Source organism: Helianthus annuus, chromosome 8 (assembly GCF_002127325.2).
Source record: "Helianthus annuus cultivar XRQ/B chromosome 8, HanXRQr2.0-SUNRISE, whole genome shotgun sequence".
Taxonomy (NCBI): Eukaryota; Viridiplantae; Streptophyta; class Magnoliopsida; order Asterales; family Asteraceae; genus Helianthus; species Helianthus annuus.
The window spans coordinates 74,697,604-74,713,282 of NC_035440.2; positions in this window are offsets into that span (position 1 = coordinate 74,697,604).

Below are 15,679 nucleotides of genomic sequence, written 5' to 3' on the forward strand. Positions count from 1 at the left end.
TATCAGACAACCATGCACGAAGGATCAGGTATTCTGGTCGAAGGATCATCTATCGACCAGAATTACCATCGAAAGATATCGAAGGATCCAAACATACCTCGAAGGATGGTATATCCTTCGAGGTCCATAAGTATCCATCGAAAGATCATCTTTCGAGGTCATCGAAGGATACAATCCATCCTTCGATGACATCCTTCGAAGCATACAAGTTTTACATACTAAGTGTTGACTGTTTGGCCAAGTCAAACCAGGAGGATGGTTGACTTGGTCAAACACACATTCCAACACATAAACAACATTACAAAAGACATAAACACGACAAACAAAAGACATCGTTTTATACATTACAAAATACAGACAAAGTACAGACACAAGTGCACCAACAAACTCCCCCTTGGCTGTAGCTTTGTCTCGGTCTTCATGTCTTAAGTCTCGAGCGTCCTTTCCACTGTCAGATGATGTGACGACCATGCACTTCCTGCGTTGACCAGCAGATTGAAGCAGTATCGGGCCATCCTTTGAAACTTCATAGCTTGATCTCGATCTTGAACTAAATAGTTTATCTCATGATCCTTCAAGACAATAATATCCGATCTGGACATATTTGTAATCCACATCGGATCTATTATCCTGAAGTTCTCCCGATTATCTCTGAAGAGGATCACCGCTTCTCCAGTATCAGCATCGTAAACCCAGCAACGGAAGTTTTCAAGAAAGTCGGTCTTCATCTTCAGTAACGGAATCTTCTTCATCACCTTGGGAGGATCGTATACCAAACGATAACGAGCGGTGTTTGTTTCTGGATCAAGTGTGAACCTGATCTGCTCGTATCTTGGAAACTGAGGCTTGTACAGAGGATCCTTCCAACCCAATCTCCTTTCTAACCTGATTTTCTTAGCGAACAGATCCACCATCTGTTCTTTAGCTCGATTGATTACATCAAGCTGGGCTAACACTGCAACATCATAATATGGAAGTGTGAGAATACTGAGGAGAGTTCTAAAATACTGAAGACCCGTTTCTCTTTTCACGACCATGCAGTGAAGATCTTTGACAAACATCCAGCTAATGATGCGACCCCGAGCCTGATTTTTCTCCAGCATCATATAGTTAGCCTGTTCCAACGGAGCGAGCGGAGGAGGATTCCTAGCAAGGAAATCCGCTCGCCATTCGTTAACTGTTTTCTCACGGCTTTCCTGAGCTGATGGCGAATCAGAAGAAAGATTGGCGAACTCTGCAGTCTTTTCAGCAACAAAGTCATCATCAAGGGCATTCACCTCCGCATTGTCCTTTCCAACATACACAGGACGTTCAGGATCAGAACTGATGAAGATTTCTTCAATTGAGGAGAAATCAGTTTGATCCTGTACCAGCGGAGTAGCATCAATCATACACACAGCAACTTCATCCAAATCAGTCAAAATCAAAATCTGTTCATCAGTCATCTCAGAAATAAACTCTCCCTCTTCCAGCAGTTCACCCGTCACAGGATGATGTTTCTGAGCACTTGAAGATTCAGGGAGATCTGTAGTAAATGTTTCCGGTTCCAGGCTGATCTGTTCAGGGTTTACAGACATTTCCAGTGTTTCAGTCTGCTCAGTTGGGCCTGTAGAAGCTGTAGGAGGAGCAGATGGAGTATCTTGAGGAGTACCAGATCCGCCTGCAGCACCAGATGCAGTTGCACCGGAGCCTGAGGCAGTTGTTTGATCTAGATTAGCAGCATCATCATCCTGATCATCCTCACGCCTTGCGGGAACTATTCCTAAGGTTTTGCACCTTTCGTTCCACAATGTACCGACCCTCGAATAAACCCTATTGAAGTTACTGTACATGGGCTTGAAAGCCTCCATCAGTCTATCATCACGATTACTTACCATCTCCCTCAACGCTTTCGCCTGAGTCTCCAAATTGGTACTATGTCTTTTCATAATTTCCACCTCCCTATCTCGTGCCCTATTTGCCTCTTTTAACCTTTCGATTTCCTCAGCCTGTTCCTTGATCTTAACATTCTGAGCTTCAACAATTTTACATAGCTGGTTGTGTGCCACTACATCTTGTTTTCGCAGGACACGATATTCTTCAATGGTTCTTGTGTGTCTACCAACTATATCACCCAATTCACTGATTTGTTCAATCAGGAATTGTACCTTGTCAGCTTCAGAAAATCCAGACAAGGTTTCTGCCAGAGATGGCCTTAAAGGCTCAGGTCTTGAAGAACCAGACTGACCAGCCTGACCCGAGGCACCTGTAGGACCAGTAATAGTGAGAGGGGGTCGAGCATGTGTACCTGAGGTGGGAGTTTCAGGTGGCTGTTGATCAACAGTCACCTGTCGTGTCCCAGAAGACCTCTGAGGAGAAGACATTAACTCCAGCGTCTCTTTTTCAGTAAATTGATCACCAGAGGAAGGAACCTGCTGCTCAGGAGCAGATGAAGGCTGGACAGAGACAGGAACAGAGGAATCACCAGCAGCTTTCTTTGACGCATGAGTACCTTGTCGTTTAGCTTTCCTCTTTCTGATAAAACCCGGAGAAGTAAGCGTATAATCTTCATCCCTGTCAGAGTCTCCAGTATCACCCGTCTTCTTGATACGCACAAATCGGGGATTCCCGCGTTTATCAAAGACTTTCATCATCCCTGGAGGAGGAGGATTATCATCCTCAGACGAAGAATCATCGCCATCAGAACCTCCTTCCTCTTCAGAAGACGAGCTGCTTTCATCAACTATCTTCCTCGCCTCATCTATCTTGCCTTTTCCCTTGTCAGTCGCGGCAGTACCAGACTGACCAACAACACCAGCAGCATCACCAGCACTACCACCCGTTTCAACAACTACAGCACCAACATCACCACCAGTACTAACACGAACATCAGGATCTACAGACATTTCCTGATGTTCTTCAGCAGCAATATTTACGTCAACCTCAACATGTGCTGCAGCACTAGAACTGCCAGCAGACCTTCTAGTTGCCTTGATTCCATGTTTAGCTCCAAGCTGAGTGTCAGCCAAAGCAATCAACCTTGGTTCTTCATTATCAGAAACACTCCCTTCACGACGCCATATGTGGTTCGGCGGTGCCTCATAGTTAGGAATATCAAGATGACCAATCAGTTTCCTAATCGGGTCCGATTCCTTATAGGCGGCCATAGATTTGAAGATCAGCAGAGTGCGTTCGTTCATTGGATTCACAGGAAGAACATCTGCCTTGGCTTTAGCAAGATCAGGAATCTGATCATCTATCATCATCTGCAGAAACCTGGGATATAACCAGAACTTGGTGGATGTTCGCTATGTTGCAGACGGAAGTGGACTTCGAGCGTTTTCCTTTAGGTTGTCGAAGATATAGCGAGATATGTTAAACGGCTTGTTCAGAATCAACGCCGTAAACAATCCAGTCAAATCGATCGGTGACAAGTCATACCCAGAACGCTTATTGCTCAGGCAATGAATAAGAATATGCAGCAAGAACTTATACCGAAGTGGCATATACTTCTTGTTGATTTGATTAGCCAGAACATCGTCGCTGTACCGCAGTCTCATCAGTAACCCCCGTTGACATTGTAAATCTACAGAAGTAGGATCTTCCGGTTGATCTCCAAGTCGTAGACGTTCTCTGATAGTGTTTTCAGTAATAACTACAGGTTTTTCAGCAACAGTAGCCCTGATCACTTCCTTATTATCTACCGTTTCAATCCCAGCAGAACTCCAGAATGCCTTGATGTGCGACTGATAGGCAATGCATTGCGTTGTGATAGCATAATTGATGCGCGAGCGATGAAGATACTCCATGATGCCAGCAAACTCCGGACTGATACTTCCTTCCGGTTGTAAATATGCAGCCATATTATGTCTAGATTCAGACATAGCCTCAACTTCCGATTTCTCCTTCTTTGTTGGTTTTGCCCGCTCCTTTTTCACTTTCGGTGCCATTTCTGCACATCACATTGATACGTAATAAGAAAAAGTGCAAACAGTCAACATTGGAATTCCACACTTAGAAAATTTTTAATTTCTTGAAAATATTCTAAGTGTTGAACTCTTCGAAGGATCCATATATCCATCGAAAGATTGAATCTTGGCACGAAAGATGACAATCTGTTTGAAAGATGACAGATGGTTCGAAGGATGTCACTTTCCCCGAAGGATAACAGCCATATCGAAAGATCATCTTTCGAAGAATCAAGAAATTTGAAAGATGTCTTGATCCTTCGAAGGTTGATCAAATCGAAGGATGATCCTTCGTGAAATCTAACATCTTTCGAGATTCACCTCGAAGGATGCTGTTTAGCACATTTCTCGAGGTGCTGAGTCATCATCATCATGAGTCATCATTTTCCGTTCCGGCAACTGTTCAACGACGAGTTTTTCCGGTGGTGTTTTATTGAAATTCCGGTGATTTGTTTTAAGTTTCGTTCAAAAGTGATTTATGTCAAACAAGAACAATATCATCCATCATTTCAAAACATCTAGATTTTGACCCAAACCGGACTCGAACAAGAACACATGCATCATTTTTGAGCATAAACCCTAATCAACCCCTGTTTTACCCAAATCCAACACTTAACAACAAGATTCAAACAAAAACCTGTTTCATTTTAACAAACAATGATCAACAACCTAAAACCAATCATTTTCAATGCACTTGTATACAAAAACTCATTTCATACATGATTTCATAAACTGAAAATATGAACAAAAACATGATCAAATGAAGATTTTATAAAGTTCTAGATTGTATAAATGTTTGTTCTGATAAGCATGATCATCAATCCGACCGAGTAATTTCTACAATTCTGATACTTTAAGCTTGTTAGAAATTTCGGCAGAGTTTCGGAAGGATGAGAGGGTTTTGAGAGAATTTTGAAACTGATAAAGAACAAATGAAGAAGAAGATGCCTTTATATATCCTGACCTTGAAAGTCCAACCGCCTCGAAGGACTCAAAACCATTCGAAAGATGAACAGTTGTCTCGAAGGATGATCTTTATCTCGAAAGATCCATATGTGGCTCGAAGGATCCAGATATTTGAAGGATCTGGATCGAAGGATACCAGATATTTTGGAATCCTTCGAAAGATATCCTTCGATCTAAATCATCTTTCAAAGGGTCTGGTCAACTCGAAGGATCAACTAGTCAAATCCTTCGATGACCAAAGTATCTTTCGACCTAAACAGTTGACTTTCATTGACTTTCTTGACCATCTGATCTTTCGAGGGCCATTGCTTCCTCGAAGGATCAGATTTCCCACCAACATTTGGATTTTTGGGAATTTCCAATTTACACCCTTCAAATTTTGGAGGTTTTTCAGAAGTGACCATTTTGAAAAGTTGTCCGTTATGAAGTTCTGCAAAGGTTAGTTTTATGAAGTATCTCGGCTTGTCAGGTATCGGATCGAGCACCAACATCAGTTAATCAAAAATAATGTTAAATTGAAAATCTTTTTGGATTTTGTGGTTTGATAAAATAAAAGGCAACAATTTTAATATCCTTTGAATGTTATCAAACGACATCACCGCTAATGTCGTGCTGATATGCACCAAACGACAAAAACTGTTTAAAAATTGAAGCAGTAAATAAAGCAGTAAGTAAATATGTACAAACACAACAATATTTTTGCGAGTTTCTGGCGAAGAGAATCATATCAGCTTGCGGTCTTTTGTCAAAACATACTTCCTTTTAAAATTCTTTTACAGAAGCGGATAAGTATTCTACCACAATTACCGATATTGTTGTCCACTTAAACTCAACGATCAGGTGTAATCATAATACAATGAGATACGTTTAAGGTATGATTTATACTTACCGACCGGTGTTCATCCACTCACGACACATTCCCGTATCAAGGTATGCACGAGAGTTCATCTTACTGGGAAGTATACCGATTATCATCTGTTTTAACGTATATATATTTACAATGTGAACAAGTCACTTATTTGAGTTTGAAAACAAGCCCTATGTGATAGAATCACTTATTGATGAGGAACTTGATTTTCGATGCATGAGGGCACAGGAGCAAGTCCGTGAACAGGTCAGTACTTCCGTACAGCAAAGAGACGAACTTGACTCCCGGATAAATGTGATATTTTATCACTTATTTTGATGGACATGTGATTGTTTATCACTTATTGAGGTCGAATGCAGTATGAGATATGTACACGTATGTATGGTATCATGGAAGAACTTAGACTTTGTCTTTTATAGAAACAACCATGATACCCAGATGATAAACAGCATAAACCCCGAATATCTCAGAACCTCGGCAATCTATCAAACGAAATTTCGGTACCAAGACCATATGCCAATGAACGGTTCCCACGCGGTTTTCAGTCTGTTATGTTTATATCTCCTGCATACTTTAAAATGATCGTGAGTCTACCGGTACATCATTAGTAAAGCTACTTATCATTTTCTTTTTCTTTTGATTTCTGGAAACATGTTTCAACCGACCTCTGATGTAATATCATTTTCTCTTATATTACCAAGAAACTCATTTTTGTTTTTCTATTGTTTTTGTGTTTTTCTGAATTTTCTCCCCCTTAAATGCAGAAAGTAAATAAATTAAAGACATATTTTTGTATTTTTGTGGTTTTTCAATGTTTTTGTATTTTTCTTGAAACTTTCTCCCCCTAAAATTCAAAAATAAAGAAAAATGAAAAATATTTTTGGATTTTTGGTTTTTAGAAAAATATTTACAAAAACGATTTCCTGATGTCGGTTACTCTTGCTTCACCTTAATGCCGTTTACCAAAAGTAAATAATCAAATCTTGATTTATCAAATGCTTTGGTAAAAAGATCGGCACGTTGGTGGTCGGTATGAATATGAACCACATCGATAAGTCTCTTTTCAAAGCAATCACGTATGAAGTGATATTTAATATCGATGTGCTTCGTTTTCGAGTGCTGTACAGGATTTCTAGTGATCTGTAAGGCAGCCTCATTATCAACATAAATAGGAGTAGTTAGGAATTCAAAACCGTAGTCCCGCATCTGTTGTTGGATCCATAGAACCTGGGAGCAGCAACTAGACGCAGCAATGTATTCTGCTTCACATGTAGACGTAGCCACACATGTCTGCTTCTTGCATTGCCAAGTGACTAGGCGATTGCCTAAGAACTGACATCCTGCTGTAGTTGATTTTCCATCTTTCTTGCAGCCGCCGAAATCAGAATCACTGAAAGCTTTGAGATCGAAGTTATCATCCTTAGGGTACCATAACCTAGTGTCAGGGTAACTCTTCAGATAACGAAAGATCCTTTTGACAGCAGCATAGTGAGAGACCTTTGGATTCGCTTGATACCTAGCGAGAAGACAAGTTGGATACATAATGTCGGGTCTTGATGCGGTGAGATACATTAAAGATCCAATCATAGCACGATAAAGCGAAGAATCCACAGCATCCCCTTCTTCATCCGGAGTAATCCCGTGATTCTGCGGAAGAGGAGTAGAAATTGGCTTCGTATCGGACATCTGAAACCGGCTCAAGATGTCTCCGACGTACTTGGTTTGATGAATAAAAATTCCAGATTCGGACTGATTAACTTGCAAACCCAAGAAGAACGTCATTTCACCCATCGCACTCATCTCGAATCGATCTTGCATCACCTTTTCAAATTCCTTGCACAGCTTATCATCGGTAGAACCAAAGATAATGTCATCGACATACACTTGTACCAACAGAAGATCTTCACCCTTTTCTTTGATGAAGAGGGTACAGTCGATCAAACCTCGTCGAAAACCATTTCCGAGCAGATAGGTAGACAACGTTTCATACCAAGCCCGAGGTGCTTGATGAAGACCATATAACGCCTTGTTAAGTAGTAAAACCCTGTCAGGATGTAATGGATCTTCAAACCCCGGTGGTTGCTCGACATATACTTCCTCTTCGACTACTCCGTGTAGAAAAGCACTTTTAACATCCATCTGGTACACCTTGAATTTCTTGAAGGATGCGTAGGCTAGAAAGATTCTAATAGCCTCCAGACGAGCAACAGGTGCATACACTTCATTGTAGTCAATACCTTCAATCTGACTGAAGCCTTGAACCACTAACCTAGCCTTGTTTCGGACAACAATCCCACGGTCGTCCTTTTTGCACTTAAACACCCAGCGAGTTCCGATCTTTTTGTAGTTATCGGGCCTATCAACCAATTTCCATACGCCCAACTTCTCGAACTGCTGAAGTTCTTCTTGCATGGCTTCCACCCAGGAATCATCTTTCAATGCCTCCTTCCAAGATTTAGGCTCTTCTTGGCTAACAAAGCAGGCGAAAGACCAATCATTTTGTTGTCCCGATTCTCGTATCTCAGCATACAAGCCATCATTTTCGTTGTTTCTGATTTGCTGAGGATGAATGTTATGAATTCGGGTTTCAGTAACTTGAGGAACTTCAACATTTGACCTCAAGTTAGTGATATTTAAATTCCCGATATCATTCTGAAGCTGGTGAGTTGTAGAAGATGATGCATTTTCTTCTTGGATAATTGGCGCAGACACTGGATCCGTTGCTTCTGAAGTACCTTGCACCGGACGCAGTGCTTCACCATCATTTGCATCAACATACTCCTCATCTTCCGATGACAAATTGTAATCGACAGCATCATTAAACACCTCATTTGAAGCGAGATTGTTGACAGAAGAAGACGCTTGTGAGTCAACAATGATTGGACGAGCTAACTGAGAGCCAGTCGCATTCTCGCTTTCAGACAACATTTGAGCAATTGCATTATCATCATCAAATGTCGGCAGATTGAATGAGTCGAAAAGACCATCATAATCAAACATCCATGGATCTCCAGAAGGCTTCGGAGGATTAGAATATCTTTGAACTCTTACTTCACCCCATTCTTCAATTCTTTTGGTAGTCAGGTTCCATACTCGCAGATTAGGAGTAGCATACCCAAGGAAGTAACCTTCGATAGCTTTGGCACCAAACTTCCCGTCAGGCTCAATCATGGTACATGGTGCACCAAAAGGTTCTAGATATTCCAAGTCAGGAGTCTTCTTGTGTAGGAGTTCGAAGCACGTTTTTCCATGTCTTTTCACTGTGAGAACCCTGTTTAACGTGTAGCAGGCCGAGGCAACAGCTTCAGTCCAGAATCGAACTGGAAGCTGAGACTCAACCAACATGGTTCTTGCAGTCTCAATTAAGGTTCTGTTCTTTCTTTCAGCGACTCCATTTTGTTGTGGCGTGTACCGAGAACTGTATTCATGTAGGATTCCTTTTGCAGTGCAAAACTCATCCATAACCCTGTTTTTGAACTCGGTACCGTTGTCGCTTCGAATTCGCCTCACCTTTAGATTATACAGATTTTCCAACAAGGTGATCAAATTCTTCAGAATTTCTGGAGTCTCACTCTTGTGGACCATGAAGTCAACCCATGAAAATCTTGAGTAGTCATCAGTAACTACCAAGCAGAAAACTTCTCCGTGCACACTCTTGTGTTTGACTGGACCGAAAAGATCCATATGCAAACGCTCGAGTGGCATGTTGACACTGTTAACCTTCTTCAATGGATGAGATTTCTTGGTCTGCTTTCCCTTTTGACACGGCACACAGACATCTTGAAGTTGAAAGTTCTTCACATTAACACCTCTCACCAAGTTGTTTTTGACTAGGTGATTCATCTTTCTGAGGTGAATATGACCCATTCGTCTGTGCCAAGAGATCGTCTCCTTTTCAGTGGCTTTTGAAATAAAGCAAGTAACTTGTTTTGACTGAGTTATTGCTTGGCTCATATCAAGGACATACAAATCATTGACTCTTGGTGCTGATAAGAGAATCCATTCAGCGGGAATCTTGAATCCTGGCTTCAGCACATAACAACCGGCATCATCAAAATGCACGGTGAACTTCTTGTCGCAGATCTGAGAAACACTCAGGAGATTGTGATCCAACTGTTGCACATAATCGATCTTGTCGAAACTCACAATTCCATTTGAGATCATTCCCTCGCCGGTGATATACCCTCCTTTGTCTCCAGCAAACGCAACATATCCTCCTCTGATACTTCGCACATCGAACAGAAGACGATAGTCGCCAGTCATGTGCCTGGAAGCCCCACTATCAACAATCCAAAGACTATTAATAGTTCCTCCTGGAGCCGCCTGCACATGCAATTAACACATCAGTTTGAGAGGGGGACCCAAGCCTTTGTTGACTTGGGTCGTCCTTGATCATCAAGGAAAGTGATCTCAATCACTTGATGATTAGGAAATAAAACCTCTGGTGCTCCCCCTGATTTAGTGACCTGTTTTTGTTTCCAAGCTTGTTGTCCTTTACCAGTATTTGGATTAATTGTTTTTGTATTTACTGGTTTTACATTTGTAGGTTTAGCTTGTACAGGTTTTTCATCCTTGACCTCTGATTTTAAGGCCTTCTCAATTACCTTTTTGTTCTTTTGTTTTACCTTTTTTTCCCTTTCTTTCAAGACACGTGGATCTTGTTTCGGGGAAACCGGTTGTTTTTGGTAATTGGTTTCTTGGGGAGCACTTGTTTTTCCTTTCAATTTTTGCAAGTATGGGCAGTATCTTACAATGTGCCCAACTGTTCCACATTCAAAACACATTCTCCGCTCTACAAACCTCGGAGAAACGTGTTGATGACCAGACGTAGAACCAGATACTGAACTTTGTGATCTAGATGTGCTTGGACCTAAGTCACATCCATTGGTGTGTTGGGTATAATTGTTCTCATCATTTCTCTTTAAAATTCTAACTTGTTTTACAAAATCAATGTTAGATTTATTTTGAAATGTTTCAAGTTTGTCCGTACCCTTTGATCCAACAAAGTTCACTTTGTGTTCTCTTTTCTTAGCTGGAGCTCTTTTGTTTTGCACCCTTTGAACCTTGGGTTGCTCAACCTTAGATTGTTGAATTTTAGGTTGTGCAGCCTTAGGTTGAGGAGCCTTAGACTGCTCAACTTTAGGTTGTTGAACCCTTGGTTGTACAGTTTTAGGCTGCTGAGCCTTTGGTGCTTGAGCATTCTTGTTTTGAGCCCTCTTTTCTTGTACCTGGCCCTTACCCTTTCCAGAATTCACTTGTTGTTTTCGCTCAACTGGCAGTTTTTGGTTTCCATATTGTTTTCTAATTAGCTCACATGGAATTGGTTCACATTGAGTGACCGTCACTTTGTTACCTTTGTTTCCCAAAAACTTATCAGTTCGTCCTTCAAAAATTTTCTCAATTAAATCTTGATTTACATTTTTGATTGGGAAATCTCTGTCAGAATAGATTTTGCTGTCTCCCTTGAGCGTATACAACAAGTGATTCTTTTCAATGCTCGGTACACTGGGCTTCATTGCCTTTGGTGTTTCAGCCTTACTTGGTTTCACTGGTGGATCACACAAGATGTGATTCTCAATTGGAATGTCTGGTGTAACCGAGTTAGGCTGTGGTTTCTCATTTTCTTCAGATTCATCGTCCGAAGAATCAGCATCCTCAATAATCGCAGAACTCTGTTCCTTAACAGACGATGAATTTTTCACATTCTCAGATTCAGATTGCCCCGAGGATGATGTACCAGTTGTGAACCCGAGGCCTGCTGCAAAGTCATCTAGACCGAGTGGCACAGTAGGTTCAAAACGGGGCATATCCTCGTCATTAGGCAATTTGGAATAATTGTGATTCATCGGGGGAGGACATGATTTGTAACCAATACATTTTGCATCCCCCTTTTTCCTTTGGACATCAATAATGTGATCCAACACATAGCGGGAATTGGAATAGCTTTCCAATTTCTGCTTGATTGTTTCACATTCACATCTAGCTGTAGCTAACTCTACCATTTGTTTTTCAATTGTGTCAATCAAATTATTATTAGCATGTTGTTTTCTCAAAACAGCCTTTTGAAGTTCAGAAACATCATGTTTTATTGACGCAATTGTTGCTTTAAACTCTTTTTCATTTCTTGTTAAAAACAAGTTAGCCTCAGTTGCTTTAGAAAGATCAACAATCAATTCTTGATTGTGTTTGTGTGTGATTTCAAAAAGACTTTCCTTTTCTGCATATTCAAGACATTTAGCACATTCAACAGCAGCAGAAATAGAGTCAGGTTTAGAATCACATACCTGAGAGGTTTGTCCTTCAACATGAGCCATGAAGGCTGTATGAAAAGAAAAAGATCCATCTTCAGAGAAAAATTGAGAAAGCTTCTCAGAAGTTCCAACAGCTTTCTGGCAAAGAATAGATCTTCTCTTGCATAAAGCTTCAGCATCAGCCAATAGCTCATCAACCTCCAGATCTAAAGCCTCACTTGATAAATCACCAGCATCAAGTGATTCCCCATCCATACTTCCACTATAACCCGAGCTATCTTCATCTTCTGAAGATTCACCAGCAGACACGGGTTCTTCAACCTTTTCAACCACCTTAGCATAACATGCTGTTCCACCATTTCCTCCTTCACCAAGCTGAAGATTCCAGTTGCAAATCTCATCAGCTTGAACAACTAATCCTCTGTGGGGATTAGAGTTTGTGGATCCAGATGTATTGCCTCCCACGGGAACTATTTGTCTGTCAGAATTGTTCTGTTGCTGCTGAGGCTGTCTCTGATTCCTGAAAGGATTCTGATTGCCTTGCTTAGGTGGCTTCTGACATTCCCGCTTGAAATGACCCTTTTCACCACAGTTAAAGCAGGTGACAGCATTCTTATCAAAACCATACTTGGTGTTGTTGTTGCTTTCCAAGCTGGTTCTCCCCGTTCTCTCTATAAACTCTTTAGCTCTACGGATAGCACTAGCAAGAGCCCACTTTATATCCATCATCTCAAACTCTTCTTTATCAACCTGCTGATAATCTTCGTTGGTTAGGTTGATATTTCCAATCTGACCCGCAACCAACCCACAGTAGGCGCTAACCAAGGTGTTCAACATCTCCATATGTTCCTTGGCTATCTCAACACTGACTTTTGAAAAATTGGAAGTATCCAATCTGACAGTGTTCGGATTGGAAGTAGCTTGAAAGCTTGAAGAACTTCCATAAAATCCCTGCTGTTGTGATTGTTGCTGTTGAGCTCTGTTAGGATCCAGGAAAGTCGGTGGAGTGAATTGTTGAGCTGTCTGTTGTTGTTGTTGTTGAGAAGAATCTGGTCTTGAATACATCATTGTGTATGCTGAAGGATCAAATTGATTTGCTGTTGAAGGTCCGGTGTTGGAGATGAACGCTGTTTGAAGCTTAGCATGCTGAGAAGCTGGCTTTTCTCCAGTAATACCACCTGCAATCCCAAAATACATCTCTGGATTCTGAGGAGTGATTGTTCTTTTCGCCTTGAGCTTTTCTTCAACATCTTTGTTTTCCAATTTCTGTATTAGCTCATAAATGGTAATTGTATCCAGAACACCGTTTTCCTTGAGAATCTCAAGATAACTGCTCCACTTTGCTGGTAAGCCATCAGCAAATCTCTTCACCATTTCTTGTGGAGTGGCAGAAACTTTGAAGGCAAACATTTCACTCAACAGATGGTGAAATCTTGTAGACAACTCTGATAGACCTTCATTCTCCATGCAGGTAAAACCTTCAAACTCTTTCTTTAGCAGCTCCTGCTTGATCTTCCTTGATTGAGCATTTCCTTCACACCTTAACGTGAGCATATCCCACAAACTTTTGGTAGTCGTACAGTAGACGAATTGGTGGTATATATCTCTGTGAAGAGCCTGCGTGAGTATCATAAATGCTTTCTTTTCCAACTCAAACTTCTTCTTATCTTCGTCAGACAGTGTGCTGTAAGTTTCTGGATTTGATCCTGCAACTTCCAACTCATTTTCAAATGAAGTGAAGAAACACATCCATAAGTCTTGACCTTGCCCCTGAACATATGTTCTCAACCTTTCTTTCCACCAACCCCAATCATTTATGTGATTAAGCTTTGGCGGCTTTGTACTTGTACCAGTCTCACTATCGTTCTGCATCATTGCTTGAATGCTGTTGCTTTGATTTGTGACCAAAGCCCATTGATTTGCAGTTATCATTGCAGCTTGAGTTGGGGCAATAGCCTGCATCCATGCAGTTTTGTTGAACTCTGGCGCAGATTGCGTGGTTGATGATTGCGTAGATGATGACTGTGGAGTCAATGTTGTTGTAGTCCACGCAGATGGATCCCATTGACCGTTTGTTCCCATTTTATATTTAATATATTAGGTGAAAATGATTTTTAAAAAAAATTAATTTTCACAAACTATGTTAAAACTTTGAAGGATAACAAACTGTCGAAGGATCTAGGATCGAAGGACCTGAAAATCACAAACTATTAAGTCTAAACAGATAAGACTCGAAAGATGCTCGAAAGATGACACTTGTTCGAAAGATCAACAGTGTTCGAAGGATCACTGTTGAGTTTCGAACAATCACTTCGAAAGATTCTCCTACACGAAGGATCCTTATCTTTCGAAGGGAAACAGTAACTCGAAGGATGTATCTTTCGAAAAGATTCCTTGACTCGAAAGACAACACACTGACTTCGAAAGATGTTCGAAGGATGGTTATCTGTCGAATCTCCTTGATCGAAGGATGATCTTTCGAGTTCGAAAGGTATCTTTCGAACACGTCTGACACACTGACACAGACGTTGACAAGTTGGTGACAGGTTGATGTGGTTGGTGAGCCAACTTTCGGCAGAAGGGATGTTTCTGCACCAACTTTTCACCAACTTTGAAAAAGTTGCCCAAAAAGGAAGCTTCTTATCCACAACCAGTACCGGAAATCAACCGGAATTTTGGCCGGAAAAATAGCAACCCTTTCAAAACAAGATTTTAAGTTACCCAAACCTTCCCGTAACACACCCGGTTAGTTTAGAACACGTTTTTATGGTTAAAAATGCAAGAAACACACTAAAAACGGGTGCTAAACCAAGAAAGTTTTTGTCCAAACACAACCAAAGTCTTGCACAAACCCGGTTTTAACAAGGAAAAGAGCCACGGCTCTGATACCACTTGTAGGTCCCTCGGAGGTTGAGGATAAACCTATTCCTTGTTATGTTCAACACTCTAGCAAGTGCGGAATCCAAGCTAGAGTGCAAACCGTAGTTTAGATGAAAGCAAAGATTACAAAGAGAAAGAGTAGACAAGCAAAGTATCAAAGTTTTCTCTTGTATTTCAGTGGACACGGTTACAGCCCTTGACCAAACTGAAATGCTCTCTTACAAGACCTTGGGTTCACACACAAAAGCTCTCCAAACTATCCGAATGACTTGCTGTGAAGTGAAAACCCTCATGGGATATATATACCCATATCAGACAACCATGCACGAAGGATCAGGTATTCTGGTCGAAGGATCATCTATCGACCAGAATTACCATCGAAAGATATCGAAGGATCCAAACATACCTCGAAGGATGGTATATCCTTCGAGGTCCATAAGTATCCATCGAAAGATCATCTTTCGAGGTCATCGAAGGATACAATCCATCCTTCGATGACATCCTTCGAAGCATACAAGTTTTACATACTAAGTGTTGACTGTTTGGCCAAGTCAAACCAGGAGGATGGTTGACTTGGTCAAACACACATTCCAACACATAAACAACATTACAAAAGACATAAACACGACAAACAAAAGACATCGTTTTATACATTACAAAATACAGACAAAGTACAGACACAAGTGCACCAACAAATAGGTTGGGTCGTATGCTCATTGGACTTTAGTTACCAACTCGCACAAGATGATTGGGCTCGCATGAGCTCG